The sequence below is a fragment of the Vitis vinifera genome, chromosome 5, assembly GCF_030704535.1.
Source record: "Vitis vinifera cultivar Pinot Noir 40024 chromosome 5, ASM3070453v1".
Lineage (NCBI taxonomy): Eukaryota > Viridiplantae > Streptophyta > Magnoliopsida > Vitales > Vitaceae > Vitis > Vitis vinifera.
The window spans coordinates 20167070-20173663 of NC_081809.1; positions in this window are offsets into that span (position 1 = coordinate 20167070).

Consider the following 6594-nt stretch of genomic DNA (forward strand, 5'->3'; position numbering starts at 1 on the left):
GTGGGAGATTTTGTTGGAAAGCAAGAAGCCACCAATGCTCAAATCTATCAAAGAATTGATAGAGTAGAGAGTATGTTGAATAATATGATGGATGGAATGCAAAATGATATGAACCAAAAGTTTGATAACATCCAATATTCAATTTCAAGGCTTACAAATTTGAATACACTGCAAGAAAAGGGAAGATTTCCTTCTCAACCCCACCAAAACCCCAAAGGTGTCCATGAAGTGGAAAGCTAAGAGGGAGAATCATCACAGATGAAAGATGTCAAAGCCTTGATCACTCTAAGGAGTGGTAAAAAAATTGAGCAGCCAACACCCAAGCCACATGTTGAGAAAGAAGAAGAAATAAAGAAAGGGAAGGAAATGAAAGATAAAGACAGTGAGGTCAGTGAAGAAAAGAAGGACTCTGATTCAACAATGAATGCAATTCCAGAGAAGGAACTTATGAAGGAAGAAATGCTGAAGAAATCAACTTCTCCACCTTTTCCTCAAGCATTACATGGGAAAAAGGGGGTTAGAAATGCAGCTGAAATCCTTGAAGTATTGAGACAAGTGAAAGTCAATATTCCACTGCTGGATATGATTAAACAAGTTCCAACGTATGCAAAATTCCTAAAGGATTTATGTACTATCAAAAGAGGGTTGACTGTAAACAAGAAAGCCTTATTGACTGAGCAAGTAAGTGCAATCTTACAATGTAAGTCTCCATTGAAGTACAAAGACCCGGGAAGTCCTACCATTTTAGTCATGATTGGAGGAAAGATAGTGGAAAAAGCCTTGTTAGATTTGGGAGCAAGTGTGAATTTGCTTCCATATTCCGTCTATAAGCAATTGGGACTTGGTGAGTTGAAGCTAATAGCAATCACTCTATCTCTAGCAGATAGATCAGTAAAAATTCCAAGGGGGGTAATTGAGGATGTCTTGGTTCAAGTGGATAATTTCTACTATCCAGTAGATTTTATTGTTCTTGATACAGATCCTACTGTAAAGGAAGCTAATTTAGTTCCTATCATCCTTGGAAGGCCATTTCTTGCTACCTCAAATGCAATCATCAACTGCAGGAATGGGCTGATGCAACTCACTTTTGGCAACATGACACTGGATCTCAATATTTTCTATATGTCTAAAAAGCAAATCACTCCGGAAGAAGAAGAGGGTCCAGAAGAGCTGTGCATTATTGATACTTTGGTGGAGGAGCACTGTAATCAAAATATGCAAGACAAGTTGAATGAAAGTCTTGTGAATTTTGAGGAAGGTTTGTCTGAATCTCCTACTGTGCTTGCTACTCTACAAAGTTGGAGAAAGATAGAAGAGATTCTACCTTTGTTCAATGAAGAAGAAGAGGCAGCTGCTGAAAAAGAAATTCCAAAATTCAATCTGAAGCCTCTACCTGTGGAGCTGAAATATACATATCTTGAAGAAAATAATCAATGTCCTGTTGTAATATCTTCATCTCTGACCAGTCATCAGAAGAATTGTTTAATGGAAGTTCTCAAGAGGTGTAAGAGGGCAATAGGATGGCAAATATCCGACTTGAAAGGCATTAGTCCTTTAGTTTGTACTCATCATATATATATGGAGGAGGAAGCAAAGCCAATTCGTCAACTTCAAAGAAGGTTGAATCCTCATCTACAAGAGGTGGTGCGAGCTAAGGTGCTGAAGCTACTTCAGGCAGGAATCATTTACCCTATATCTGATAGCCCTTGGGTGAGTCCTACTCAAGTGGTACCAAAGAAGTCAGGGATCACAGTGGTTCCGAATGAAAAAGGAGAAGAAGTTACTACACGCCTCACTTCAGGTTGGAGGGTGTGTATTGATTATAGAAAGTTGAATGCTGTAACCAGGAAGGATCATTTTCCATTGCCATTTATTGACCAAGTGCTGGAGAGAGTCTCTGGACATCCATTCTATTGTTTCTTGGATGGGTATTCAGGGTATTTTCAGATTGAAATTGATGTGGCAGATCAGGAAAAGACCACTTTTACATGTCCATTTGGAACATATGCTTACAGGAGAATGCCTTTTGGTTTATGCAATGCACCTGCTACATTTCAAAGATGTATGTTGAGTATTTTCAGTGATATGGTGGAACGAATTATGGAGGTTTTCATGGATGACATCACTGTATATGGAGGTACATTTGAGGAATGCTTAGTTAATTTGGAAGCAGTTCTTCACAGATGCATTGAAAAAGATCTGGTGCTCAACTGGGAGAAATGTCATTTTATGGTACGTCAAGGAATTGTCCTTGGTCATATCATCTCTAAAAGAGGCATTGAAGTTGATAAAGCAAAGGTGGAGCTTATTGTCAAATTACCATCCCCAACAACTGTAAAAGGAGTAAGGCAGTTCCTTGGCCATGCAGGGTTCTATAGGAGATTTATAAAAAGGTTTTTCAAGTCTTTCAAAACCTCTTTGTGAGCTGTTAGCTAAGGATGCTAAATTTATATGGGATGAAAGGTGTCAGAATAGCTTTGATCAACTGAAGAAATTTTTAACAGCAACTCCAATAGTGAGAGCCCCTAACTGGCAATTACCTTTTGAACTGATGTGTGATGCCAGTGACTTTGCTATAGGAGCTGTGCTTGGCCAAAGGGAAGATGGGAAGCCCTATGTGATTTACTATGCAAGTAAAACACTGAATGAAGCTCAAAGGAACTACACAACTACAGAGAAAGAATTGTTAGCTGTGGTATTTGCTTTGGACAAATTTCGTGCTTATTTAGTGGGGTCTTTCATCATTGTCTTTACTGACCATTCAGCCTTGAAGTATTTATTGACAAAGCAAGATGCAAAAGCAAGGTTGATTAGATGGATTCTTTTGTTACAAGAATTCGATCTTCAAATCAAAGATAAGAAAGGAGTGGAGAATGTGGTAGCTGACCACCTTTCCAGGTTAGTTATAGCACATAATTCCCATCCCTTGCCTATTAATGATGATTTTCCTGAAGAATCACTCATGTTCTTAGTGAAAACTCCTTGGTATGCTCATATTGCTAATTATTTAGTAACTGGTGAAATTCCAAGTGAGTGGAATGCACAGGACCGGAAGCACTTCTTTGCCAAAATTCATGCTTATTATTGGGAAGAGCCCTTTCTTTTTAAGTATTGTGCAGATCAGATCATAAGGAAGTGTGTTCCTGAAGATGAGCAGCAAGGGATTCTATCTCATTGTCATGAGAATGCATGTGGAGGCCACTTTGCCTCTCAGAAAACAGCTATGAAGGTGTTGCAATCAGGGTTTACTTGGCCATCTCTTTTCAAAGATGCCCACATCATGTGTAGAAGTTGTGACAGATGCCAAAGGCTTGGAAAGCTAACAAAAAGAAATCAAATGCCTATGAACCCCATTCTAATAGTTGAGCTATTTGATGTATGGGGCATTGACTTCATGGGACCTTTCCCAATGTCTTTTGGTAATTCTTACATCTTGGTGGGGGTGGATTATGTTTCTAAATGGGTTGAGGCAATCCCCTATAAACAAAATGATCACAGGGTGGTTCTCAAGTTTCTTAAAGAGAACATTTTCTCAAGATTTGGGGTGCCCAAAGCCATAATCAGTGATGGAGGTGCTCATTTTTGCAACAAACCTTTTGAAGCTCTGTTATCCAAGTATGGAGTGAAGCATAAGGTGGCTACACCTTATCATCCTCAGACTTCCGGGCAAGTTGAGCTAGCTAACAGGGAAATAAAGAACATATTGATGAAAGTGGTGAATTCCAGTAGAAAAGATTGGTCTATTAGGCTTCATGATTCATTGTGGGCATATAGAATAGCTTATAAGACTATTCTTGGGATGTCTCCTTATCTTCTTGTCTATGGCAAAGCATGCCATCTCCCTGTGGAAGTTGAATACAAGGCTTGGTGGGCAATAAAGAAGTTAAACATGGATTTGGTCAGAGCCGGAGAAAAGAGATATCTAGACCTTAATGAGATGGAGGAATTAAGAAATAATGCTTATATCAATTCCAAAGTTGCAAAACAGAGGATGAAGAAGTGGCATGATCAACTCATCTCCAACAAGGAATTTCAGGAAGGGCAAAGAGTTTTACTGTATGACACAAGACTCCATATCTTTCCTGGGAAGCTCAAGTCAAGGTGGATAGACCCGTTCATTATTCACCGAGTATATTCCAATGGAGTGGTGGAATTATTGAATTCAAATGGCAAGGATAGCTTTAGAGTCAATGGATATCGTCTCAAGCCATTCATGGATCCATTCAAACCAGAAAAGGAGGAAATCAACCTCCTTGAGCCTCGAAAAGCCTAAGCAAAGAAGGGTTTGCTGGACGTGGTTTACCACAGTCCAAAATTTTTGTAAATTTTGTAAATTTTCAAGTTTTTTTTCCATACATTTGATCTTAGTTTTTGATCTTAAATCATGTTTTTAGGTGTGTTTTAATCTTTTTGAATGATCCCAGGTGGAAGAAATTGCAAGGAAATTGAAAGGAAAAGAATCGGATAAAAAACAGAGCAAAAACAGAGCAAAAAACAGAGCTCTGCGAGATTTCGCAGCCTCTGCGAAATCAGCACTATGCTGCAAAACCATTCCGCAACACTTTGGAGTTCTCTGCGAGAATTTTCGCAGCTGCGAAGGCGATTTTGGCACACGAGTGCCACTTTGCAGCACAGGAGCCCTCATTTGGCAGCTGCGAAACGCATTGCGAAGTGGTAAAGCCTGATTTCGCACCAAAAGTCCCATTCCGCAGGGTATTTTGCAATTGCGAAAGCGATTTTGGCACACGTGTGCCACTTCGCAGCACAGTAACATTAATTTCGCAGCTGCGAAATGCATTGCGAAGTTGCTGCGAAAATGACATTTTGCTGCGAAATTGGCATTTTGCTGCGAAACTCAAACTGACCCTTAGTCTTCCCTTATTCCTATTTATACCGGTCATTTGAGTTGCGAAAAGGGTTTCAAAATCAGAGCGCGCCATTCTCGCAGACCGTCCATCTCCTTCTTCAAGCCTCACCGCGCAAGCCTCCGGTCATCTTCTCCGACCATCCGTTCCGGCCAAACTTCGGTAATCCGAAATGGCGCGAACAAGAGGGGCTAAGTCTCCATCTCCTTCGAGCCGCAAGAGAAGCTTGCGAAAGGAACCAGTTCCAGATCCTATCCCTGACCCTCCGCAGCCGAAAGCAATTCCTCCTCCGGTGAAGCCCGCGCTGCCAAAGCCTCCGGTAAAGCCCGCGCCGCCAAAACCTCCGGCAAAACGATACCTAACCAGGTCAGGGGGTCGGCCACTGCAAAAGAAACCCAGGGTGGAGAGCTTAGAACCCATCGATTTGACTGAGCAATCTCCAGAGCCCTCGCCGGCTCCAACTCCAGTTCCCTCGCCAATTCAGCCTCCGGTGCCATCTCCGACGCCGCAAGCAAAATCTCAGGAGACTCAAGCGCCACTTCCCGAGCCCCAAATTCCATCTGAAATAGCTCCGGAAGAAGTAATCAGGAGGCCGATGCTGACCCAGCTCCCAATTGAGGGAAATTTGGATTGTAGAACTCGGCCATTCCACTCCGAGCTAGGCTTTGACATATCTACATTCCAATTGCAGCCGGAGCTTGCACAGTCATTCAACCTTCTAAGAAGGTACCATATGGAGCATCTGCTGACTCCGAGAGACTTTTTCTACCCAAGGGTGGCCATGGATTTCTATCAATCCATGACAACCAACCAGGTCAGGGATCCAACTTTAATTCATTTCACTATTGATGGGAGGCATGGCATATTGGGAGCACGCCATATAGCTGAAGCCTTGCAAATTCCCTATGAGCCGACCCAATTCGATAATTTTAGAGCTTGGACCAATCCTACTGAGCTGGAGATGGTGCGCACCCTATCCAGAGGAGCTGCCAATCGATCATATCTGTTGAGGGGGGAGCTTCCTCCAATCATGTTTTTGATTGATGCATTTTTGCGTCATAACCTCTACCCATTGCAGCATTGGACTCAAAGAAGAGGAGTCCTCTTAGAAGCCCTGTACAAGATGTCTGAAGGATTTTTCTTTGGGCCTCATCATCTGATTCTGGCAGCCCTTCTCTATTTCGAAGAGAAGGTACACAAAAAGAAGCTTCAGAGAGCTGATTGCATTCCCCTCCTCATTCCAAGGCTGCTATGCCAAATTCTGGAGCACTTGGGGTATCCTTCTGAACCTCAATTGGAGCGCAAACGCATTTGCCGTGAGCTTTTCACTCTTAACAAATGGAACAACATGACAGCTTATCGAGTTGACCAGCCTGAGCGCCCACAGCCAGCTGTAAGGAGAGCATCCCCACGACACATACCTGAGGGTATAACAGTTGCTGCTCCTGCCATTTGCAGAGCTCCACCAGCTGCTCCAGCTTCATCTCAGCCATCCACTTCAGCTGAGCCGAGGATGGCCATACCCATTTCTGAATATCGAGAGTTGTGCCGTGCATTGCAGACCCTCACAGCTTCTCAGAGCAGTCTTGCTCAAGAGATGGCAGCCATTAGAGCATGCCAAGAGCAGATGTTGGCCACTCAGGCTCAACAAGCTGCCATCTTAAGGCAGCTCCAGCTTCATTTCAACCTGCCACCAGCTGTTGAGCCCTCCACTTCTACTCCAGCAGAG